At 48.8% G+C, this 27,470-nt stretch overlaps 2 long non-coding RNA genes across 2 annotated transcripts in view; one reads left to right on the top strand and one right to left on the bottom strand.

The window, feature by feature from the left end:
* The window catches only part of LOC134928956 (uncharacterized), a 339,293-nt gene that overhangs the window by 90,167 nt on the left and 221,656 nt on the right, over nt 1-27,470 (top strand). The window lies entirely within an intron of this gene.
* On the bottom strand, nt 18,755-22,692 carry LOC134928955 (uncharacterized). The gene is made up of 3 exons (XR_010178155.1): nt 22,576-22,692; nt 21,594-21,728; nt 18,755-19,012 (listed from the first exon to the last, which is right to left on the bottom strand). It is a non-coding gene; the product is annotated as an uncharacterized LOC134928955 (long non-coding RNA).

Raw genomic sequence — 27,470 nt, 5'->3', positions numbered from 1 at the left:
CACAGAAGTGCCTCCACGCCACAGCCGCGCACAGATCCCCAGAGGCCCTGACTCTGCAACACAGCACCTGGGCTGGGGTTACGGTTGTTGGGTCGACACAACTTAGGTCGACACTCATTAGGTCGATCACTGAAGGTCGATAATGCCATTAGGTCGACACGTACTAGGTCGACAGGTCAAAAGGTCGACATGAGTTTTTCACATTTGTACAAAAATTTGGGATTTATACATACTTAATGATCCACGTGGACTACGATTGGAACGGTAATCTGCCTGAAGCATGGCGAGCGAAGCGAGCCATACGTGGGGACACAATGCACTAATTTGGGTTCCCCGTCACTTTACAGAGAAAACAACACCAAAAACAGTCAAAAACCTCATGTCAACCTTTTGATCTGTCGACCTAGCACATGTCGATGTAACGGTCATGTCGACCTAATGCATGCCGACCTAATGGTAATGTCGACCTTCAGTGGTCGACCTATTGAGTGTCGACCTAAGTTGGGTCGACCCAACGACCCATACCCCTGGGCTGCCGGCCTGGAAGGCCCGAGATGGCTAATGTAATGGATAGAGTGAGTGATATCGCGGAGGTGTGAAGGGGATTGCCCCCTTCTCCCGAACGGAGCGACGGGCGACGGGCGGCGGCGCGGCGGGCAGGTCCCAGTCTGGAGGAGCTTGCATCCGAAAGGATTCAAGCCCCTCCAATCACAGCTGCTCATTTCAAACGGCGCGCCAAGCGCGAGCCAATCAGGGCTCGCGCCTTGGCCACCAATCAGAGCTCGCCACGGCGAGCTAAGCGGGGCTCGCCGCGTCATAGCTCCGCCCACTCCCAGCGTCATATAAGAGGCGCTGCGGAGCAGGAAGAGCCAGTCGGGCGGCGGACGGCGACGGAAGAAGAGCTCCAGCGGAAGACAGCGGGTCCGGCGGCGGCAGAGCAGAGGAAGACGTCGGCGGAGCGGAAGAAGACGTCGGCGGAAACGAACAGGAAGGCAGAAAACGGCGACCAGCGGCGGGAGTCCGGTGGAGAGTGCTGCAGCGTGTGGAGAGCAAAAGAGCTAACGAAGCTCCCCGCTGCAGCCTCTCCCTCCGCGACAGGTAGGCGGCCCTGGGCCACCTCCACTTACCTCTAGCTCCACACTAGACCACCAGGGACAGGCGCTAGGCCTGCAGGCATAACCAGGCCCCCTCGGCCTGTGCCCACGGTAGGCAGGCCTTTAGCCTGAGCCCTCCACCAGGCCTCGGCCTGTGCCCACGGTAGGCAGGCCTTTGGCCTGAGCCCTCCACCAGGCCTCCGGCCTGAGCCCCAGCCACCAGGCCTCCGGCCTGAGCCCTCCACCAGGCCTCCGGCCTGAGCCCCAGCCACCAGGCCTCCGGCCTGAGCCCCAGCCACCAGGCCTCCGGCCTGAGCCCCAGCCACCAGGCCTCCGGCCTGAGCCCCAGCCACCAGGCCTCCGGCCTGAGCCCCAGCCACCAGGCCTCCGGCCACCGTCTGCTCTAGACCCACGCCCCTTATTGAGAGCAGAAGGCAGTGGATGGTGTCCAGCATCCGGAAGGTAGGACTGGTTAGTCGGGGTATACTGTTGGGCCGGGGAATTGTTCCACTGACTTGCCGGGTAGTGAATGTGTTTAAATAGTCCGGTCTCTGTTTGCTTGGAATAGAACCAGTAGCCTCAGTTGTTTATAGCAGTTTGTTTAGGCAGGCGTAGTTGGCTGTATCGTTGTTAGCCGTAGTGTAGCCTGCAGGTAGGGAGGCTGCTCTTCTTGCCCCAACAGGAGCGGAGAGGTGCAACAATCAAGGTGACCCGCAAGTTGGAAGTGAGTATTATCCTGTGCCTGTCTGTCTGTCATCATCCCTGTATACCGGTCGGGGGGGTTTGCTCGCGGACGTGAGGACCCCCTCTCACCACACAACGTGCGAGAGTGCGAGTGTGTGAGAACTGGGTAGCTGAGGCCTATTGGCCAGTGATGACCTTCCGCCCAGCCGGTGAAGGTCGCGGCTACCCCTGACGTGCCCCGTACTCTAGAAGGAGGTCGGGGTGCACGTCTCAACCGGTATATCCCCTTCTTTTCAGATCCCCCGTCGTCCGCGGTGAGGTGGTGTTCGCGCTGGTGAGTGGTCCGGAGAGCGGAGTCCCTGCCGCGTCGGGGTACCGTCTGTGGCGAACGTTGCACAGGTGGGTGGAGTGACGACACCTGCACAGCAGCAGGCATTACATCCTCGTTTAGGCCTGTCACAGAGGGCAGGGGCGGATTGGCCCACCAGGACACCATGACAGATTCCGATGGGCTGGTCCCATATCCCCCTCAGCCAGGCCGATTCACACTTAGGCCGGGCTGGCTCACACTGCTTCCAGTACTTGTGGTTCATTGGAATGCAATCCGGAAGTTAGGCTAGCGGGCACTTCCAGGTGCCGCTAGCCGTGAAAAGCACTGATGCTGTTCTACGAATGGGGGACCTTGAGAAAGCAGCATCCTCTCCCTGGCCTCGGCTAAAGGTCTCTTCAACAAGCCCGGCCCAGGAGCAGCAGCAAAGCGATGGTCGGAGCCAGGTTCACTACACCTGCTGCCAACACAGCTCCCGTACTCTCACTGAACTGGCCAGAGCGGCGACTGAGCACTGAACAGGACCCAGCAGAGAGGTTATTTTTAATTACATTATTTGCATTATCATGTTAGTGTAAGGGTCAGGGCGTCCCCGGTCACAGTGTATGGTTTGGGGACTGGACAGGAGCAGGATGTACTTTGTTCTCAGGATGCCAGCTGACCAGGCAGCACTCAAAGCCAGCCCTGGGACAATATCTAATGCAACGTCCTTCAGCCCTATAACTGCCCAATGTCCAGGGGCGGATTGGGAACAAAAAACGGCCCTGGAAAAATTTGTACTAGTGGCCCCACATGGACAGCACTAGAGGTGTAAGGTCTAGTCATGGGCCATGGCAGAAGCACCCTCCCCCAAGACTTTCCAGATAGTGGGCATGTCCAGCATCAAGGGAGAAGTTAAAAAGAAATAAATTAAATATTATGAGCACATTATATGATACACCTTCAGAATTTAGGAAACTATATAATTCTTTAGAGAGATATATTTTCTTGCTTATTACACCAACCGTATCCTAATCACTCAATCTTATATGTCAGCCAAGCAGGCAGACAGAGCATACACTAGATCATCTGCAATCACAGGCTAAGTGGCAAAGTCATTTTCATATATGCAAATTATTTTGCATCTTATTCATTATGTCTATAAATTAAAAAGGACCACATGTCCTCAAACCAAACAGGCCCCACGGGTGCGTCGGCCCACCGGGAAACTTCCCTGTGAGCCCTATGGCCAATCCGCATCTGCCAATGTCTGTCCATGATGATGGGTATATTTATGCGGTGTCTATGTATGTAATGCGGTGGCTACGTATGTAATGTGGTGCTAGTCGTATAATGCGGTGCTATACTGTAGTGCGGTACTATACCTGTAATGTTGTGCTATTCGTGTTATGTGGTGCTGTTTGTGTAATACAGTGCTATACGTGTAGTGCTCAGAGGCGGAACTCCGGGAGGCAATGGAGTCGGCTGCCGCCGGTCTCCTGTCCTGAAGGGGCATTTCGCCTCCATTGTCTCCCGTTCCTTGTGCTGAGTGCTGACCTCTATTTTTCAGCTGTGAAATGGGGGTTAAGTGGAGTGTTATCAGCATACGCGCTTTCGCTTCCTCTATACACGGGAGCGGAGGCAGCCCGAGGCATTGTAGGACCCAATGCATGACAACCTTAGCTGTAACCTGCTGCGCTGCCCTGCTGTTGATATACGGCAGACGGCAGTAGAACATGCGCAGGGCCGGCGCCACCACTAGGCAGCTTTAGGCAACTGCCTATGGGCGCCGGCACTTGGAGGGCGGCGCTGAGTGAAGCAACAAAATCAATGATGTCACAGACTCACAGGATCTGCACTGCGCTCACCGCGAGGGATGTATGGCGCCTGCTCACCCGGTGTCATGTTTTTTTGTGTGAAGGTCTGGAGGAGCTGAAGCTGCTACAGTGAAAGCTGTGTAACGCTGCAGCTTTCAACCACGGAGGATGGGAGGGGAGGGGAGGACATATCTTGGCCCCGCCTGCTCTGCCCAGGCTGGATTCCAATTCGCGGGTATTTAGGGGGAGGGGCCTAATGCCACGAAGTCCCGCCCCCATCATAGACCTGTTCCCCTCTGGTCGGTATCCTCCTTTACAGCTGTGACTGTGAGTCTCTATTTATATATGTGCTGCAGCCTGGCCTGCAGTGTGATTACACTGTGTGTCCCACTGACTTATACTATATACAGGATGTATATATCACCCAGTGCCTATATGTGTGCATTATATCTTATATACTATACTGTGTATATTATATACACAGCAGTGTGATTACGCTGTGTGTCCGCTGTGTTATATACTGTGTGTATTATATGTATAAGTAATATGAAGGGGTGCACTCTCCAGGCTCTCATTAGAATCCAAATCTTTTATTAAGACATAGATACAATCAGTATTGCTGACGTTTCGGTCCTCACTGTGATTTGGATTCTAATGAGAGCCTTGAGAGTGCACCCCTTCATATTACTTATGCACCTGGAATGAGGAGTTTATCTTCTGAACATGGTAAGAAGCACCCCAGCACATTGTTGGATTTAGTGTGTGTGTGTGTGTGTGTGTGTGTGTGTGTGTGTGTGTGTGTGTATATGTGTATGTGTATGTGTATGTGTGTGTGTGTGTGTGTGTGTGTGTGTGTGTGTGTGTGTGTGTGTGTGTACATTTCTCGGATATATATATATATATATATATATATATATACATATATATATCCCAGAAAATATCCCGCACTCGGGGACGTTGCTATCAGTTGCAGGAGTGCCGGGCACCCATAGGATCGCATATATATATATATATATATATATATATATATCTTACCCAGCAAACTGTAAGTGTACATTATACTATATGTACTGTGCGTATTATGTGTGTATTATGTGGTGTATACATATCACACACTGTACTATATATGGTATATGTGTGCCATATACTGTGTATACTGTACTGTGCAATACCATTGGCGGAAGCCCATCTGGTTCTCTGCCATAGATGGCAAAAATATTCAACATCAAGGATAAATAATCGATGATTCAGAATCATCGATGGTCGATGGCCATCCCTACTGTGTTGTGCTGTACTCAGGTAGTGTACTGTATCTCCTGCTGGCTCTCCCTCTCCCTCTCTCTCTCTCTTTCTGTCTTTCCCTGACACTCTCTCTCTTGCTCCTCTCTGCCTGTTTTCTCTAGCTCCCTAACATTGTCTCACTGCCCCCCCCCCCCCCCCCCCCCCTGTCTCTCTCTTGCTCTCTTCCTGACACTGGGGGTCATTCCGAGCTGATCGCTCGCTAGCAGTTTTTAGCAGCCGTGCAAACGCTATGCCGCCGCCCTCTGGTAGTGTATTTTAGCTTAGCAGAAGTGCGAACGAATGCATCTCAGAGCAGCTACAAAAAAATATTGTGCATTTTCTGAGTAGCTGCAGACCTACTCAGTGCTTGCGATCACTTCAGACTGTTCAGTTCCGGATTTGACGTCACAAACACTCCCTGCTTTCTCCCAGCCACGCCTGTGTTTTTCCTGGCACGCCTGCGTTTTTCCTAACACTCCCTGAAAACGGTCAGTTGCCACCCAGAAACGCCCACTTCATGTCAGAAGTGCCGGTTTTTCATTTAATCGCTGCGCTGCGAACATTTTTACCTAGTGATCAACTGGGAATGACCCCCTCTGTCTTCATGACACTCTATCTCACTCTGTGACACTGTCTCTCCCTCCCTGCCTGAAACTGTCACTCTCTCCCTGACACTGGCTCTCTCTCCCTCTCCCTGACACTGGCTCTCTCTCCCTCTCCCTTTCTCCCTGACACTGTCGCTCTCTCCCTGACTCTCTATGTCTGGGGCCCGTCTCTGCCTCCCCCTCATGGGGGGAGGGGCGCTGAAGATTTGCCTAGGGTGCTGAGAAACCTTGCACCGGCCCTGAACACCCGGATGGTGAGCGCAGAGCCATAGACATTTCCTCACTGCTGCCTGCGTGCCTGCCATCTCCCTCAAGTCCCCGTCACTACACACACAGTAAGTAACATCAGCTCCAGTGACTCCGCACTCTACAAACGTTGCGCCCACATTGTAAAGCTCTGTGATAATGTAGCCTGCTGTAAAATGAGTTTATCCCTATAAGGCGCCCATAACTTTATTGTGATTACATAAACCTTTCTTAAACTAGCTTATCACTAAAATAAAACGACACACACACTGAAATAAAGACACGGACACGGTAGCTGGAGTTAAAGGTCAGACGATATTTATTGATCGCTGACCAACTCTTTAAACTATAATTGTAATTGAATTGGAATTAATTTAGATTGTAAAGTTAAATTTAGATTGGAGGATGGCAAAGGAAAAGTCGATACCAGACACCAGCTCCAGTCACTTAGATGAAATCCACCAACCAAGGAGGGGAGTACCCAAACCCCGCTTCCTTCCTGCATAACCCGCATTGTGCTGGCCTCACCACTCTTTTCTCTGGCAAACGTTCGGTTTGCCAGAACGTCTAAATGTCCAACCGCAAGAGAAGGACACACCTGCCATCCTTCTAAAGAGGGTGCCCCACAATGACCACTTATGCCTGTTTGACCGCAGGTTGGTAGCGACTTCTCGCCACCAAAGGTTTACAAAACCGCCACCGCCATCCGAACAAACAAATAAGAACAAACTAAGAACAAACTAAAGAGCCCTAATGAAAAGGACCAAAAACATCCTCCAGGAAAACCTGCCCTCCGTCCGGAGAAAGATGAACCCCATCCTCCTTGTAGAACTGCCGATTACGCAGCACAAGTAAAGGATGCCTGACAGCTACTCCACCCATGGTCCTAACAAACAGAGACACCGCCAAATTCACCTTCTTGCGAGCCTTGTCCAGAGCCGAGAAACGCACCGCACCACGCCAATGAAAACGCGGAACTATCTCCGACCACACAATACGGACTCCCGGCCAGTGACAACGAATCGCCACCAAATCCACCTTAATGGACAAAATTAAATCTATGCCCTTAACTCGGCCCAAATCATTGCCACCTAAATGCAGGACAATACAACTGGGGCGACCCCAGCGGCGCTCACGGTGAAAAAGGAGCCGCAACAAATCACCCCAAAGCATGCCCCTGACACCTAACCAACGCAACTCCCTAGACCCAAAAACATCAGCCGCCCTAAGTGCCATGGGATGCCTCGCCACCCAAAAAAATATAAGAATGGCCAACCAGCCACACATGCTCCCCAAAATCAACGACAGCTGAAAATGAAAAACACCCTAACATCAGAAATTTGAACACAAAACATAGATAATGCAATAAACAGAAATAACCCAAGTGAAGGAGAAAACTCAAAAAACATCCCGTGGACCTTAAGAGAACAGCCAATTGAAATTAGGCCCCCTCGGAGGAAAATTTTAAAATTCACTTCACACCCTCGATTCCTGAACGGTAAGCGTTCAATAACCGACGAGTAAACAAGTTTTTGGGTTAGCGCAACAGGCGCACCTACATCTTATCAAAACGGACATAAGACTTATAGGAGGCAGACTTCCAACGGCCCAGCTCCCGAATAGCCGCCGGGGATGAGCCCGTAGCCGCTGCATGGGTAGCCGCCCCAATCCGAAAGGAATGGGTACCGAAGTCCGCCCCGCGCAAGCCTAGCGCCTCCAAACATTTCCTAAACACTGCAGCAAATTGAAACTTCGTCAGCGGGCCAGCGTGCGCGTGCACCAGCAACTGGTCGCCCCCGAAGGCCTCAACCGGAGATACTCCTGCGCCAACCGCAGCGAGCAAACACTCGCTTCCTCCTGGGCCTCCAAGGACACCCAGCGACTCCAACCTGTTTGATCTGTCTTGGACCGCACAATCCTACAGAGCAACAGGCCATCCTGCAGGCGCACATTCCCGTAAAGCATACCAGACTCACGAGATGCCTTACTGCACGCCACTAACTCGCTAACTCGGAAAGCCCCAAAGAAAGCTAGGGCAAAAGCACATCTAAATAGAGCCACCTCGAACTCCGAGGTCGCAATTTGAGGCAGCACACGCAGCAACTCCGTTAGAAGCTGCAACGTCACGGGTCTACGGGAGTCCGCGGGCGCCGGTCGCATCCTAGCCCATCCTTTAAGCGCTCTGGAAAGGACAAAAGACCCGGTGGGATCCGTCATCCCGCGGAGCTGAGAGTGAAAAGAAATGCCCGCAAGGGCAGAAGACATGGCCGCTTTTGACCTACCCCTTTGATAATGTTCCCAAACAAAGGCCATCAAAACGTCAGCCGGGGACTCACCTGCCACACCGTACCTACTTTGAAAGGCCGACCAATCACGCCAGGCCGCATCATACGCCCTGAGCGTGGAAGGAGCCAACGCACACCTGGCCAGAGCAGCTAACCCGACTCGACAATCTGCCAGACAGAAGGCGGGCACGGTAAACCCTCCGCCGCCGCTCCCGGAACCAACGCCCGGAATTTATCAAACTGGAACCGAGACAACGCATCCGCAATTCCGTTGTCGATACCGGGAACGTGACGGGCCCTGAAATTAATATTGCGCCGCAAGCAAACTAACACCAGATGACGCAAAAGCCGCAAAGCCTGTGGAGAGGAAGAACGCTGGTTATTGATAGCGTGCTCCCCCCCCAAGTTGTCGCAACGGAACGAGATGTCCCGATTCGAGAACTGGCAGGCCCACAACTCAAGGGCAACTATGATCGGGAACAACTCCAGCAAAAGGGGGTTCTTGGTGAAACCTCGTGACATCCAAGAGGATGGCCAAGCAGCAGTGCACCATGCCCCGGCAAAAAATGCCCCAAAACCCTGACTGCCCGAAGCATCAGTGAACAACTGGAGCCAACTGTTGGAACAACAAGGGGGAGGCCACAAAACCTCCCTGTTGAAGGATACCAGGAAAGAAACCCAAATCTGCAAATCATCCCTGATCTCGCGGGAAAGGTACACGGTGTGATGCTGCCAGACCGTCCCCGCCGTGGCCCGTTCAAGTTTGCGACAGAAAACCCTACCCATGGGGATAATCCGACACGCAAAGTTGAAAGAACCCAGCAAAGACTGTACCTGCTTAAGCCGAACCCTGCACTTGCCTAAACAATCGTGAATTAAACCCAACAGCTTCCGCACTTTATCCTCGGGGAGGCGACAGCAACCCGCCACCGTGTCTATTTCAATTCCCAAATAGCTAAGACAACTGCAGGGGCCCTCACACTTGTCCTGTGCGACGGGAACCCCCAAACTTTCGAACAAGGACCTAGCCACCGACAGAATATCGCCACAGACTGAACTTCCCCCTGGGCCCATAAAGAGAAAATCGTCCAGGTAGTGGGCCACCCCAGGTTGCCCGGAGGCGGCTTGGACGCACCAGTGCAAAAACGTGCTAAATCTCTCAAAATAGGCGCAGGAGACCGAACAGCCCATGGAGAGACACCGATCCACGTAAAACTCGTCCCCCAATTTGAAACCCAGGAACCGCAGGGAATCTGGGTGCAGGGGAAGGAGCCGAAAAGCCGATTCCACGTCTAATTTTGCCAACAGGCCCCCCGGACCACAGTCCCGCACCAAGCGCAGAGCGTCATCAAAAGACTGATAATGCACCCTGCACATGGCCTCGGGAATGGAGTCATTAACCGAAACGGCAGGAGGATGCGACAAGTGCTGTATCAGGCGGAACTTACCCGGGGCCTTCTTGGACAACACCCCCACGGGGGAGATGCACAAGGAGGGCATAGGGGGAAAGGCGTAGGGCCCACACATGCGCCCCAAGCCAATCTCCGCGTCCACTTTCCGCCGGACCTCATGCGGGAATTTGCGAGCCGACTTTAAATTCTGGCGCGCCACCACGTGCACCGAATCCGAAATGGGCAGGCGAAAACCATGCTGAAAACCCTCCAAAAGGAACAACGCTGCCGACTTGTCGGGGTATAAACTAAGCCAGCGCCGCAATTCGGGAACTCGAATAGGGGAGGGGGCCTTACTTACCAACTCCCCCGGCCTCGGCTGGAGCGGAGGGCTTACCGCTCGCCGCCAAGGTCCAGTCTTTGGCCGGGTGACCGGCCCCGCACAACTTACACGAGTGGCGAAAACGACAATTTACGCCACTAGTGCATTTTCCCTCGTTGTAGGCAAAACACTTGCCTTTCCCCGATGACCGGAATTTCTCATCGTAATCCCGCCAAGCGGAACCCTTGGATTTTAAGTACATGTCATGCACCAAAAACAGATATTTGACCAAATTGGGATACTCTGCGGGCCGCGATTCGGTGTAGCAAGCCGTAAAAACCAAGAAACCCTGCAACCACTGGTGAAAATTACGGAAAGCACTCTCCCCAATGCCCCCCGGTTTCTTAGCTGCCTCAAAAGCCTGCCGCATTTCATCCGTAAGGGTGAAGATGTCAACGTACTTCCCCTTCCTGATTTTTTCCCGCATCCGCTTGCGCACCCCCCGAGTAACGGGCGTGTTGGCGCAATGCACCATCTCCGTATAACGGAGGGTAGGGTCAGGGGGAACCGCCGACGCTGGCGCTGTCTCCTTTCGTGATTCCTTAGCCACGCGCCGCGCGATAAGTCTAGCTAGTTTACGCGGGCGCCACGGAGAACCTGAAGAAACACTGCTAGAAGAGGTGGAAGAAGCGCTAGAAGAACAATGGGAAGTATTAGCGTGCTCACCAGCGCCTCAGGAACTTGGAACAGCATCGTCCGTTGCACCCGACTCCAGCGGCGGCGGAACAGCTCCCATCGGTGCCGCGGCCCTCTCCGACCTCCGGCCCCTCCGCGACGAAACCCGGAACCAGCCAGCACCTGAGAGGAGGAAACAGAAGGGACAACAGGCGCCAGAGAAACCAGGGCATCAACGGAAATGGGGGTAACAGGCGGCAGGGGGGGGCAAAGCGCAGTCGCTCGGCGGAGGGGGGCCAGCGGGAAGCGGTGGGAGAGGACCCCCAACGGAGAGGGACGAAACCGAGTGGGGGAAGGCAGACCCATCCCCCGTCGCGCCACCAACGGTGTAGGCAGGATGCCACACGGGAGGTGGAAGGTAACCGACCGCCCCAGGAAATCCCGACGGCACAGGATGGAACAGAGTAGGTGCGGGGGGCGGCTGCCAAAAGTGGGCCAACGGGTTCGCCCCAGCCAGGGAGGACCAGGCATACGAGCCCACAAAGGCCGGGGGGGGGGACCGTAACCCGGGGGCCGCTGACCGACCACGTGGGTTGGACGCCAACGGCCGAGCCAGCAAAGTACGGTGAAAATTGTGGCGAGGACGGAACCGTGAGGCCTAGGAAAGGCGCTCCAGAAGACGCAGAAAACGCCTGCGCAAGAGGTCAGGGATGGCCGCCGGGGAAAAACTGACCCCCGGCAAAACCGTGAGGTTCGGCAAACGACAGAGGAGGGCCAAGCAGGTGGAAAGCTGCAGCAATGGACGACTGTGTCGCCACCAGCTGCACCGCCCCCACCGGGCCGGGGGGAGGAGCCTGGAGCCCGACGCCCGGGGACGCCGGCGCGGGAAGATGCGCAACGGGTGACAGGGAGCCAAGCAAAAAGGCTCCCGCTGCGGGATCCCCAGCCGGGGACGCCAGCCCCGAAACTGCATGAGGGGCGGGCACCGCGAAATTCCCAGCAACACCCACCCCCCCTTAACACCCCAGGGCCAGTCCCAACCACCCCATCCCCAATTCTATATGCGGGCGAAAACGGCCCCCCGCAGGGAGGGGACCCTCCGCATCCGCCCCGGCCTGTTGATCAGAGGGCCCAGGAGCACCCTGCTGCCCCACACCGATACCACCCCCTGCATGAGATGGCTCCCCTCCCCCGCCGCAGCCCGGCCGCGGCCGCCCGGCACCACGTGGGCGCCCGCGCCGTTGTTTGGAGCCGCCGGCGGGGAGAGAAGGGGAGACGTGGCGCTGACCAACGCGCCGGGCGAAGGAGCCGCCCAGCGCACAGAGGCCGCCGGGGACGCCCGCGGCCCGGCCGAGCCGCGGACCTCAGCGGCACGTGCAGAGCGGCCGCCAGCCGCATGATCCCCGCTAGCAGGGGCGCGGGCCGCAGCAGCCCGTCCCTGCCGCGAACCTGCCGCTGCCGGAAGCAACCTCCGGGGGGCCGCACTACGGGAGCGGTAGCGAGGGGTGCCCACGGCCACCACGAGGCGGCGGGGGGGGGGGGGCGGAGCGGCGTGGACGCGGCATCGTAGGGCAGCAGCAGCAACAAGCCAAACAGGGTGAGAATGAATAGGAAGGGAGAACAAGGGAGGGGACAGCACAGCACAATATAATGAACCAAGGGAAAACAGTACCAAATAACCTATGGCAAGATACTCAGTCTTCCTGGGCCATACAATAAATGGCAAGAGGAAGTCTGAGGCACATGACCATGCCCTATATACTATCCTGAGACCAACCCCTTAAAGCTTGACGGACAACCCTCTGATCCTATAGGAAAAAACCACCGGAAACATGATCTACCTAGCAACTGCTTAGTCATAAAACAACCAATCACTAAAAGTTGGGCTCTTATATGGCCTCAGGCTTATGCAGCCTTCAGCTAATCTAATCAGTCCCTCGGGTAAACTTGCTCATATTTAGTTGGTGTACTAGAAGAGTCATATGTATTGGGAGTACTGTAATAATATATGATGAGTGTACCACCCAATATACAGTATATGCCACTTATATTACTTGCAATACATATTATGACCCGTCTATCACACTCACTACAACTGACCCTTATAGTACTCCTAATACATATGTAGTATATGCCATAAGGCGATGCAGTCAATATACCGGCGTTCAGGATACAGACAGCTGGCAATTTTACCAACATATGGAATCCCAACACCCAACCAGTATTCCCACTCAGTGGGTGGGTCCACGCCACCCACCGAATTACAATAGAACCTGCTGGGATATCATATGTATACCGCTAGAAGGGGCATATGTATTGAGAGTACTATTGAGGGTATATCTTTTGGATATGATATAAGAGGCATATGTCTTGTATGTACTATTAGCAATAATAAATGTACTATTGGAGGGAGTTATATCGTATAGCACCCACTGACCTGTGGTCTGTATTTATTGTATTGTCACCAGAGACATGGGTCTGCATTAGATAAAATATTGGGGTCCATGCCGCTGTACAGCAATCTTCAAATCTCTCAGAGTGGAATGTTTATTATACAGTATACTGACCACTAGAGAAAGATAAGTGGGAATTGACATTAATGATTAGAATGGGCTTTATCATATATATTCATCAGATGCACTGCATATGGCTTTTTGAAATTTGATATATGGAGTCTTTCAAGTTGGTCAAATAAGTGACCTTTTAATCTTTGGACCTTTGGTTATCCTGATGACGGGGATTTGACCCTGAAACGTCAATTAAAAGGTCACTGTATTTAACCAACTTGAAAGCCTCTGACGGGCCCTATACACAGGAGAGATGTGTGCTGAGCGAACCGCTCAGCACACATCTCTCCCGCCGCTCAGCACAGCGCGGTGTGTGCTGAGCGTGCGGGGGGAGACGGGGGTCCCGCTAATTTCACCCAGCGGGTGAAATGAGCGACATGCTAGATTGGCCTGCAATCTAGCACCAGCGATAGCGTTGCGCGGGGCTGCGCATCGCTATCGCTGGATGGCGTACACACGAGTGATCTATGCTTAAAATTTAAGCAATCTAGTCAGATTGCTTAGATTTTAAGCATGGATCTCTCCGTGAGTACCCCCCTTGAGTGTCTGCCTTCTGTCTGCAATGTGCATGTCGGGGGTGCTTGCCGCAGCAAGGAGGGCACTGGAGCAAGGTATTTATAGTGGAGAGATTGCTTGAGTGCCGGATCCATAGGATTTGATATCTATATTATTATTATTAATAACAGTTTCTTATATAGCGCAGCAAATTCCATTGCACCATACAATTGGACACATGTAGGAAGGCCCTGCTCGCAAGCTTACACTTTATTATTATTATTTATTTTATCTATATGGGGGGCACCAATATTTGTTTTGCCTCTGGGCAACTGGTACAAACTTACGCCACTGGTAGTGCTATACAAGTAATGCGGTGCTATACGTGTAATGTGGTGCTATACGTGTAATGCAGTGCTATTTGTTTAATGTGGTGCTATTCATGTAATAATGTGGTGGCTATGTATGTAATATGGTGGCTATGTATGTAATCAGGGACGGATTGGCCACTGGAACAGATTCTGCTGCGCTGGTCCCCTGTGTCTGTGTTTCACTACTTGTGTGTGCTCCCTCCCTGTACTGTGCTGTATGTAGTGTGTGCTCCCTCCCTGTACTGTGCTGTATGTAGTGTGTGCTCCCTCCCTGTACTGTGCTGTATGTAGTGTGTGCTCCCTCCCTGTACTGTGATGGATCCGCTGTTATCACTGGATGGGCGGCAGAGATGCGGCGGAGGTGCGAGCGTTTTCGGCGGTGGGACCCGGCGGGGATGGCTGGCATGATGGCAGGCCTGGATACAAGAGGATCCAGTCCCTGCCTGTCATTTTTTGCAGAGTTCAGCAGCGGAGCGGAGCGGCTCAAATTTAAAAAATGGCACCGTTAGCTTAATTTTTTAAATCTAAGATGGCCGCCGCGAGCCAATCATGGCTCTCCGCGTCATCGCCCCGCCCCTCGGCGCTGGCTTATATAAGCCAGCGCGAGGAAGTGGCTGTCAGTCCGCCGGCGGGTATGGAGCGAGCAAGAGCTCCTGAAGAGAGAAGACGCCAGCAAGTCCTGGGAGGCGGCGTCCATGCAAAAGAGCTGCCCAAAGGTCGCTGACCACCCAGGTGAAGAGAGAAGATGCAGGTGAAGACAGAAGACTCCAGTGAAGACAGAAGACTCCAGTGAAGACAGAAGACAGAAGACTCCAGAAGTCCTGGGAGGTGGCGGCCATGCAAAAGAGCTTCCCAAAGGCGACCGCCTCCCAGGTGAAGACGCTGTTGAATACATTTCTTTTTTTAAATGTGTTGTGTTTATTTTAATATTTTATTTACAGGCGGACTACAGGTGACAGCGGGCCATTAATGTCCAGGCATGCTGGCACTTGTGGTTCTCCAAGTGCCGGCATGTTTGGACAGGCTTGCTGGGACCAGTAGGCTGCCTGTAAAGAACAATATTACTATTCTTTAACAGTGGATTACAGGTGCCAACGGGCCCTTAATGTCCGGGCATGCTGGCACTTGTGGTTCTCCAAGTGCCCATGCTGGGGCAGACTTGCTGGGACCTGTAGGCCACCTGTAAAGAATAATATTAGCATGCCATGAACCCCACACCCGCCACCACCAGTTGTGCGCGGCATAGCACTGGGCTTTCAGCCCAGTTCTGGTAGTTGCTCAGGGAGGGGGACTCACTTTCTGAGGAATTCTAGCCCTGGGCTGACTGGTTTAGGGGGTGTTTAATATTATGGCAGGGGGACCCCATACCGAGTGTCTACCCTGCTATGGCATTATCCCCCCATGGCTGGTTCAGCCTGGTGCTGGTTTTGATCAAGTATGGGGAACTTTATGTGGGTGTAAAACCCCACTTGTACTAGGTATGCAAAAACTGCAGTCACTGTGTATAGTGCATCACACTTACTCTGCCCCGGATGGCCATGGGTTCAGGCACAGATACCAGAGGGTCCCCTGAATAATCAGGTGTTTAATTACAGGTGCATTGTGGGAGTGGACTACAGGTGTCGGTGCAGCACATAAAGAATTGGGCGCCAGACCATCTCATAAACAGAATAACGGTTTATTTAACATCAAAGCAGGGATATAGCAGGAATAACTTCTTAACGCACCTCCTCCAGCACAGAGCATAACGGTTACATTAGATCAAATATCAGGGCACCTCCCCCAGCGCATCACTTAATCGCAGCGGCATGAATATGGCGAACAGCATTATGTACCAGGGCATTCTGTGACCAGTAGTGCTACACATACCAGGTTACCATCTCTCTCTCTCTGTCATAGCGAGGACTCTTGTCCATGGGGGGCTTCTAATCATGCTGCGTGGCTTCCGACCACTCCCCAGATACCTCTTCTCATGAGACTCACATCTGTGGCACATTCTTCTCATTGCATCACCCTCTCACTGGATTCTGAGTACTGCTGCTCTCACACTGCGGTATCTCCCTCTGTCAGGTGCCTTGCTCTGCTGGCATCTCTCCCCACATAAACATGTGAGGAGCCCTCACTAAGACTACATCTTTCCAGCTCACACACCACGCTTCTCTCCTAGCTAACACTCCAGGCTTTTGGCTGCAAAAGACACCAGGCTGCAAAGACCATGCTGCTGCATGACAGCCATTTATAACCTTTTATTCCCAGGGTGACATTCTATCTGGGATTTCCCGCCCTGAGCTCATCTGGGATTTCCCACCCTGAGCTGCAACTTGGTGAGTCTTGCATTTGCTTTTTGCAGGCTGATCTGTTGTGCTGTGAGCTGTAGGCTGCTGGCTCAGTCCTATGCAACTCCAGCAAACCTTTTACTTTTATTACAGTCATGCTGGCACCTGTAGTGCCACAGAAACTTTGTGCTTGCAGTTCCAGGCTATTACATGGGTAATATAAATATATATTTTATATAAATATATATGGGGGGGGGGGGGGGGGGGTTAGAGTATCTGAGCCAAAGACCTCACTGCACATCACTGCTGTGACACGATCCTACTGCTGGTGCTGTGACTGCCTACCATGTTGCATTAGCCTTGCTTACTACCACTGTGGGTAATGCTAACAATTTGCTTAAGCCCAATTTGTGTTGGGCCCCGCTTATAGCTGACTTACTCCAGCCTACATGAGGCCACTTTTCATATATTTCCAGGGCCACTTTATGTTCCCAATCCGCCCCTGTCTGGCATGGAAGAAATGTGAATGATAAATCAATGTAAATGTACCAGGAGATATTGACAAGCCTTTATACTGTACTGTAAATTTCTTACCATGTTTCCAAGACAATTTATTAATTTAACTTGTTAATTAAGTGAAAGGAAGACATGATATTTTCCGGGAGATGTATCAAGCCGTGGAGAGAGATAAAGTTGAGTATTTGCCCAAATCAAATGAAGCTTTTAACTACAGGTATCATTTCATGTACTGTGCTAGATAAGTGACAGACGATGATTGGGTGGTTTGGACATCTGCACTTTATCTCTCTCCAAGGCTTCATACATCTCCCCAAGAGTGCTGTATATAAAATATATGTCTGGCTGCTATACAGCCGGCTAGGAACACCAGCAGGACAGTATAGTAACAGTCATATCAGTAATAATTTGCGGACCCTGTGAAATAGCATTCAGTAAAGACGGGAGTCTAAGTCAATGAATACATAAAACATTATTTAGTTTATGTTAAAATATAAAAAGTTTATTAAGTGGAATATTTAATAAATAATATTTGCGAGACATCTCCAAAAACAGTCAGTTTTGGGGGCTGCCCACAAATATTAACCAGCCCCTGAATGTATGCATTGGGGACTGCAATGGATATTTGAGATATCTATTGCGTTCCTCCTATTTTGAACACAAAAGCAGCCACCAAAAGTTTCTACGGCAGATGGTAAACTGTGAAACTCACCAAGCTCCAGAATGCAAAGTATTTCTGAGCTTGGCCCGGGAGCTAATGCCATTTCTAAATGGCTTTTGTAGCCTGTGGGCTACATTATGCAATCATTCCCAGGAGAAGGATCCTTGGGATCCCACTGCATTACTGTCTGCTCTCACATACGCAGTATGACGATTGCACATGTGAACTAGCGCATCCGGGGTCTAAACCCAGAAGTAAAGTAATCGCATTAGCAATTATTTTACTTCTTATACATTGCAGGGATGGGCATGAGATTGGTACTCGTTATGGCATAAAAGCTACACCTCTGGACTCACAAAGAGTCATCCTTCAGCACTCAGGAGAGGAAAACCCCCTTGGGGGGAAACCTCTGGAGAACCATGGCCTCAGGATCGCCCTTCCCTCTGGGCATTAAGAGGTGTACTAATAGAGGGGTCAGTATGCTATCGCAGTGCATGGGATCCCGGTGGTTGTCATACCGATGCCGGGATCCCAGTACAGAAAAGACCGACAGGGGTGAGTAAGGGGTGTTCTCCCCTCTCCCCATCCCCTAACCCTGCCTGTCCGCAATCTAACCCTAACCTCTCCCCTTTGTGCCTAACCCTCCCGTGGAGGTGCCTAATCCTAACCTCTGTCCCTGCTGCCTAAACCGAATCCTCCCTTCCCCGTAGCCTAGCCACTCCCGGGGATGCCTAACCCACCCTACCCACAGCCTAACCCTAACTTCCCCCCACCCGCAGCCTAACACTATCCTTCCCCCACCCGCAGCCTAATCCTAACCCCCCTCCTAATGCCTAAACCTAACCCTCCCTCCCCCGCAGCCTAACCACTCCCAGGGGTGTCTAACCCTAACCCACCCTACCCGCAGCCTAACCCTAACCTCCCCACACCCACAGCCTAAATTTAACCCCCCCGCCTGACTCCTAACCTAATCCCCCTGCCTAAACCTAACCCTATCTCCCCCATAGCCTAACCACCCCCGGGGGTGCCTAACCCTAAGCTCCCCCCACCTGCAGCCTAAACTTAACCCCCTGTCTAATGCCTAAACCTAACCCTCCCGCCTGATGCCTAAACCTAACCCTCCCTCCCCCGCATCCTAACCACCCCCCCTCTCCCCAGTGCCGGATGCTTAAACCTAACTCCCCTTGCCCAGCCCTAAGCCTACGATCGTGAGGATGCGGGCATCGGTATCCTTGTCCATTCGGTGTTCCAACGTCGGGATTCTGAAGAGTGTCGGGATCCCAGTGTCAGTATTCTGACTGCCGTAGACCCGACAGCCGCCATCTTTACCGCATCTCCTAATAGGTTATGCATATGTCCCAACATTCGGAGCATGTGTCTGCAGCTCTCCTCCCAGGGCAGCTATTCAGGGATCACCCACTGCGTGTAGACGAAAAGGAAGAGATGAAAAATCATTGTTAGTGGATGAACAAGCAGAGAGACAAACTGCAAACAGTGGTGTGGTTGTGTAGAGAGAAAAATCTCTCTGTGTAAATATGTTACTCTAACTACTGAGGACATGGAAAATACCTAAAATAAGGACAATTATACCAAAGGGCCCATTGTTTTTATACAATACACACATTGGGGGATAAGTTCTCTCTTATAGCAATTAGTGGGTACCTTCAGAAAATAAATTTGACCAGTAAATAATACAAGCTAGAAATTGCTAACATTTAGGGGTCAATTCAATTAGGTACGAGTTACCATTGCTGCGACGTTTCAACAGCATCCAAACTCACACCCTTCATGGCCAGATTCAGCCTATGGGGCTACCAGAAAGTGCGGCTGTTGTAAGACAAACTTGCACCTAATTAAACTGACCCCTTAGTTGTTAAATGTGATAAAATAGTAAAACATAATGGTGTAATTGTGGGCCTGATTCAGTTGTGGTTGTTGAAGCGATCGATGCTGCAATCTTGCCGTTCACAATTGCATCGTGAGTCTGAGCAGTCGTAGGCTGAGCAAGTCTCTTATACCCCTTTCAGACAAGCTCCAAATTCCCGGGATTTTGCACATGAACGCGCATCAACCCGGGAATTTGGTATGTCTGAAAGGCACCGACCTGGGAATGTGATCCGGGTCGCCAACCCTGCAATTGACCTGGGTTTTTCCCGGGACTCAAGTCCCGGGAAGACAACCGGCTTAGGTCTGAAAGGTGCAACCCGGGAATTTACTCCCAGGTCGCACCTGATTGGCGGGGCTGGCTGGAGGGGGCCGGAGTTCAGAGGGGGCGTGCGCCGGCTGCTGCAGTCCGTGCTGCTGTGAGCAGCTGAAGCAGCCAGCGCAGCCACAAAACAGAGAGGCGGCCTGTTGGAGAGAGAGAGAGAGAGAGAGAGAGAGAGAGAGAGAGAGAGAGAGAGAGAGAGAGAGAGAGAGAGAGAGAGAGAGAGAGAGAGAGAGAATGGCAATGGTGCGGCACTCAGACATTTTTCCATCAGAGAATAAAACTCACGGACACAGAGGTCACTGGATTCAACGTTTCAATCCCCACAGGATTTTTGTCAAGAATCCTGTGGGGATCGAAACGCTGAATCCAGTGACCTCTGTGTCCGTGAGTTTTATTCTCTGATGGAAAAATGTCTCTGAGTGCCTCACCATTGCCATCCTCTATTCATTTGTTGTGAGGGCACCAGGACTGGTTATAATATTTAGGTGGAGTGCCGGGTTTGTTGTATTTTATATATATATATATATATATATATATATATATAAATTTGGCATGTGTGTGTATATTACATGTATGTGTGTGTTTGAGTGTGACATGTGTATGTGTGAGACGTGTGTGTAAATGTACGAGTGTGACGTCTGTGTGTGTGTGTTTAAGACATGTGACAATAGTGTAGCCTGGTCTGACCTGGCTGCCAGGGCAGACCAGGCTTATGTCTGAAAGGGGTCGACCCAGGAATTTCCCAGGTCTCAGGATTAGTGTGAAAGGGGTCCCAGCAAAAACCCAAGATTTTTTCAAGGTGAAAATCCCAGGTCTGAAGCAGGGAAATTCCCGGGTCATATGTCTGAAAGGGGTATTAGACACAGGGGGCTCTCCAGCAGCAACACAGGTCACAATGGGTAATTTATGCACGCACATGGAATGGCGTTTGAACGGATCTGACATGCCTGTATACAGTTAGCCACCCCCGTTACCACCTCAAACGTTGACTTCCTGTCAATCACTTTGCGATGGGATCATCTATGTGAGCTTGATTTCATTTTGTGCACAGTGCAGCTTACACGCATGCACAGTGAAAAAGCATTGAGCCACTTGGTGCAACAGCAGCTCTGCGTCCGCATCTGAATCAGGCCCCCTGAGCGATAAGGAGAAGGACTCTAGGAAAAGGACTATGTCACCTTTATTATATGTAAAGATAAGGAAACAGTCACTTGTTACAGCTCCAATTCACATCATTTATACCATTCTGTACCATTTCATCATTTGGTTATTCTATGGGGGAGATGTATTAAGCCCTGCAGAGTGATAAAGTGGAGAGAGATAAAATACCAGCCAATCAGCTCCTAACTGCCATGTTACAGGCTGAAAAATGACAACTAGGAGCTGATTGGTTGTTAGTTTATCTCTCTCCACTTTATCGCTCTCCCAGGCTTTGTACACCTGCCCCTAGTTCATTGATACACTGTAAATGTCAGCCATTTACTATCTCCCCCGATCTGTATTGTTCTTCCCCTGATCTGTATGTTCTGTGTCATGCTCTCCCCACCCTTCCTGTTTTTCTGTATTACAGTATGTTCTACATCTCGCAACCCCTAAAAGTGTATGTCCTTCCTCTATATGTCCTATAGAGTACGCCACAATTTCTATGTTTTTGTATTGTGCTATAGCAAGTTGCCCCCTTCTGCATGTTTTGTATTGTCCGCTCTCCCCACCATAGACCCTATGTTTTGTATTGTGCTCTCAATACCCCCCACCACACACACACACAATTACACAAGTATGGTAACTTACCTCCTGCATGCTATTCTCCAGTCACTTATTCCTCTGCGACCCCTTCCGTCATCTTCAACTGACACTTTGCAGATCTCTTTGCCGGTCACCCGACACTCTGCAAATCTCTTTGCCAGAACTTTGCTAAATGATGATCTAAATAACCAGAATTTCCTGGTCAGACATACTATGTGTATTAATTATACTACAACATTTTGTTACGTACTTTCATTTTTATTCATTTGCAATTTATCTATTTTATTGACTTTTTATCCAAAACCCAAGATCCTTTCTCATAGAGACCAAAGTTATCTGCTCCAGGTCTTCCCTAGTGCTAGGACCATGGCCCTCATTCCGAGTTGTTTGCTCGTTAGTGGTTTTCGCAACGAAGCGATTTGTCGCAAACTGCGCATGCGCAATGTTCGCAGTGCGTCTGCGCCAAGTAAATTTGCCAAAAAGTTAGGTATTTTACTCACGGCTTAACGAAGAAATTTCTTCATTCTGGTGATCAGAGTGTGATTGACAGGAAGTGGGTGTTTCTGGGCGGAAAATGGCCGTTTTATGGGTGTGTGCGGAAAAACGCTGCCGTTTCTGGGAAAAACGCGGGAGTGGCTGGAGAAACGGGGGAGTGTCTGGGCGAACGCTGGGTGTGTTTGTGACGTCAAACCAGGAACGAAACTGACTGAACTGATCGCAGTGGCAGAGTAAGTCCCGAGCTACTCAGAAACTGCAAAGAAATTTCTATTCGCAATTATGCAAATCTTTCGTTCGCAATTCTGCAAAGCTAAGATTCACTCCCAGTAGGCGGCGGCTTAGCGTGTGCAAAGCTGCTAAAAGCAGCTAGTGAGCGAACAACTCGGAATGAGGGCCCATGTTAGTAGTATCATACACTGGGCCTAATTCAGACCTGATTGCAGCAGCAAATTTGTTCTCTAATAGACAAAACCATATGCACTGCAGGTGGGGCAGATGTAACATGTGCAGAGAGAGTATGGTAACTTACCTCCTGCATGTTATACTCCAGTCGTTGCTACCTCTGTGACCCCTCCCGTCGTCTTCAACTGACACTTTGCAGATCTCATTGCCGGTCACCCGACACTCTGCAAATCTCTTTGTCAGATGATCTAAAAAACACAAAAGACTATCATTAAGCATAGTACTAGTTTAAGTACAATAAAATGTCCATAAGTCAACCAGATTCCCAATTTTCCTTAAACCAAACAAGATACTTTCAAAGTTATCAATATCCCATTTATCTATTTTATTAACTTTTTCATCACAAAGCCACGATCCTGCCTCATAGAGTTCCAGGTTATCTGCATCCCCTGTATGTGTGCTTATCCTCCATACTGCCCTCTTTATTTCTGTAGCGCTACATTTTTATTCCTAAATATGTCGTTACATCCTGCGCTTCTCCTATTTATGTATCCTTGTACCTGTATTCCCTGTTCTGTCTATCTTGTCTTGCCTTTCAGCTGACTATACTGCACTCTGTCTTTCTTACCCCTCTCCATCATACCCTGATATGTAGTACTCACCTCCTCCTACCTGTCTTCCTGCATGGAAACTGGAAACGTCAGCAGCTGTAGATAGAATGTTACAGGAAGAAGCATTGTGATGTCACGGGCTAGTGACGTCACAGGCTAGGTGTGATGTCACAGAAACCAGCAGCAAAGCTACAGAGTTACAGCTGTCTTACATATACATTTTCTACATCAATTACAACTGGATATACATGAGTTTCTAGTTTAAAAAATGAGACTAGTGTACAAAATGAAGTATAAGGCAATGTTGTACAGAGTGCCTCAATATATAGGTAAAGGGAAAACATAAGCGACAGGAATTTCTAGACTAAATCACCGCTAATATTTTATAAGGAAATAAAGCCCTTTATCTAAGAGGCTGAATTAATCATTTTCCAGTGCGTGTGTGTGTGTGTGTGTGTGTGCGCATGTGTGTGCGTGTGTGTGTGTGTATATATATATATATATATATATATACACAAAACAAAAAATCAACCCTAATATCTTGCGCTATACCTCTAGTCTCAAACCAACAAGAAATACCCTCTGTCAGATAAGGTATTAAAAGTAGATTACAAATAGAAATGGATTCTCGTGGGAGCCAATATGCCTTTTGTATGACAATAATTAAAAGTTTTTATTGTACAGAAACAAACGATATTTATCCTAAGCGTTCGTTATTGACACAACCTTCTAAAAATTCATATAAAACAATATTACAATCTTATACATAAATTACAGTTGGATGTGAGGATTTTACAGCCAGGTGATCACAGTCAGAACTCGAAATGGATGTATCTCCAACCAGATGTTTGTGATAAGGACTTTGTTAACCAGACGTTGCAAAACCCAACGCGTTTCGTCCGTTAGGACTTCATCAGGGGTTTGGAATCTGGATAGTTACAAATGGAAATATATAAATCATATAGTCTTCATTAATAAGACATATTATTATCCAGGTAAGTATTCCATTGAAATCTATTGTGGATTAACATACATACCAGTTCTTATAGTAGGAGTGATTACCATTGATTAGAAAGGTTTAGAATATCCAATGATTACATCCAATCACATATTCAATTCGATAAATATAATATCTGAAACATTATCGTTATAATAATCAATAAACATTATCCTTATACAAATGATAAAAGGAAGAGGGAGGGAGAGTCAAAAGAAGAGAAAAGGGAGGGAAAGTCGAAAGAATATTATGAATGTCAATATAAATCAAATAGCTCCGTATTTATCCACATAATCAACATCAATTCAGCTGATGGAAATGATACAAAGGGCAGGGTCTACAAGTATCAGAAACCACCAATAGTTATATTGCCTCTCATTCTGTAGTTGGGATTCAGTGAGGTTGCACTTGTTCCTGTAAAAAGTAAGTTTGAGTATTATAATTGTATATTTGGAACTTAGTTATTGGATGGTCTTTTTGAAAATTTATTAGATGAATGGATTCCTTAATTTAATTATATATTATTATAACGATAATGTTTCAGATATTATATTTATCGAATTGAATATGTGATTGGATGTAATCATTGGATATTCTAAACCTTTCTAATCAATGGTAATCACTCCTACTATAAGAACTGGTATGTATGTTAATCCACAATAGATTTCAATGGAATACTTACCTGGATAATAATATGTCTTATTAATGAAGACTATATGATTTATATATTTCCATTTGTAACTATCCAGATTCCAAACCCCTGATGAAGTCCTAACGGACGAAACGCGTTGGGTTTTGCAACGTCTGGTTAACAAAGTCCTTATCACAAACATCTGGTTGGAGATACATCCATTTCGAGTTCTGACTGTGATCACCTGGCTGTAAAATCCTCACATCCAACTGTAATTTATGTATAAGATTGTAATATTGTTTTATATGAATTTTTAGAAGGTTGTGTCAATAACGAACGCTTAGGATAAATATCGTTTGTTTCTGTACAATAAAAACTTTTAATTATTGTCATACAAAAGGCATATTGGCTCCCACGAGAATCCATTTCTATTTGTAATATATATATATATATATATATATATATAGAGATAGAGATAGAGATAGAGATAGAGATAGAGATAGAGAGATAAACTATACTATCCCATTAAACCAGGAAACTCACGAATTATACAGTTTCTGTGGCTGGCTGACCTCAAGTCTGCATTTCACCTGGTTTAATCAACCACAGAACCTGTGTAACCCATGAGCGTATAAAGAGGACAAGAAATAAGAGTTGTCTTTTTTGTGGTGCAATAGAAATGTATTATTCAATACCAGCGTATATAAAACTGTAAGGCGGGCCCGCAAGGTGACATTTACAGGGAATAGGTAATGAAATCTACTCGACTTGTTCACACCCGCTGGACGTGTTGGAAAGAGGTTGAGTGGACAGTGAGCGTGGCTGTGCCCTGTGGCACCATTGTACCGACAGCCGGACTGCTGAGAACGGAACCTGGAGGGTACATACAATAACTTTTTGGTTTTCATTTCATCTCATGACACTCCACCCAAAGCTACTCTTCTGGTCAGGGCCGAAACTAACGGGGGGCTAGGGGGTCACGTGCCCCGGGTGCTAGGCTGTAGGGGGCGCTAATGAGCCTAGTTCGTCTGTAGCTACTGACCGGCTGTAAGAAGCCAGCAGCAGCACTACTAGACGCGGCTCATCTGTGTTCTGGGATGCGGGAGTCTCTGGCGCCGGCGGCCGCGGCAAAAAATAAATATAATCAAATCCGACCTGGGCTGGCTGCAAAAAAAGTAGGTGCGTGCTGCGGGCGGGCGGCTACCTCCACAGTGAGTGTGGTCCACTGGCTGCAGAGTACACAGTCAGCACTGGGGACTTTTTAGTTAATAAATATACACTGACACTGACTGGCTTACTGACGTGACATTTTTTTTAAACCAGTATGATACTGGTTTAAAAAAAATGTCACGTCAGTGAGCCAAAATATATATATACTGAGTATCCCACATACATATACATATATATATATATATATATATATATATATATATATATATTATTTTTTTTTTTTAAATATATTATATATAAAATATATTTTATATTATATATACAGTATGTGTATCTATATGTATATAGATATTATACTGTGTATATATATATATATATATATATATATATATATATATATATATATATATATATATATATATATATATATATATATATATATATATATATACACATACATATATACACACACACACATACAGAATGGTCCGGCACTCCAGCAGGCCCTCGGCTGCAAGTGCTGATGTGCTCACGGTGCCTTCCTCATGGACACAATAGCCCCCAATGTAGCAAGCGGATGGAGGCGGCACTCAGAGACTTTTCAATATTAAACGTGAACAAGTTTAATGGTGCATCTACGTTTCGGAGCCAACGGGGCTATGGCTCCGAAACGTACATGCACCATTAAACTTGTTCACGTTTTATATTGAAAAGTCTCTGAGTGCTACCTCCATCCGCTTGCTCTCTCTCTCTCTATATATATATATATATATATATATAATTTATATAAATATATATTATACACATATAGATATATAAATATATCGGCTTTTAAGCAGGTCTTTTGAAGTGTTACAAGTATATTGTCAGGTGTCACAACAAACAAGCAATGTTCCGGGGCCCGAAGCCTCTCCTTTGCCCCTTTGGGCTACGGGCCTCGTAACATTGGCTTATATGATGTGACACCTGACAATATACTATTTAGTACAGGGGGCACGTGGGGTTTTCTGTGTTTTGTATTTATTATTTTATTTATTTATGTTTTTATTTAATTTTTTTTGGGTGGGGTGGGGGGCGCCAAATTACTGCCTTGCCCCGGGTGACAGAAATCCTAGGTTCGGCCCTGTTCTAGTTATCCTATCAACTAGGCCAACAATGAAGGTGACACCATAACATTTCTTCCATTGTTTTTCCGTGTCACAGAAACATTGCATGTGTGTTACAGGTGACCATCCTAATCATCTCTCCTTCACTTCACAGTAATGTCATTGTTACTGATACATTATTTGGATCAAGCATCAAAAGGAAACTTAGGTATAAGAGTCTGGCCGGCATATCACTTATTGCATGACGACGTTGTGCCTGCGCTGTAATGTATGTAGACGGAGCATTTGGTTTTGCTAATGACTTACATAGACTCCATAAGAGGGCGTGCCGACATAGCATATTGTTCAATGTTAACATGTATGATCTTAAACTCCATCTATGAATGTTCTGTTGCGAGACTTCCAATATGCTCAGAATATTGCTACTATGACAGATGATTTAGTGTATACTAGCTGGAGTACCCGGCATTGCCCCGGATTTTAAGAATGTCTGTTTACAAAAATAAA

Source organism: Pseudophryne corroboree, chromosome 5 (genome assembly GCF_028390025.1).
Source record: "Pseudophryne corroboree isolate aPseCor3 chromosome 5, aPseCor3.hap2, whole genome shotgun sequence".
Classification (NCBI taxonomy): domain Eukaryota; kingdom Metazoa; phylum Chordata; class Amphibia; order Anura; family Myobatrachidae; genus Pseudophryne; species Pseudophryne corroboree.
This window is presented reverse-complemented; position numbering and strand designations above follow the sequence as displayed.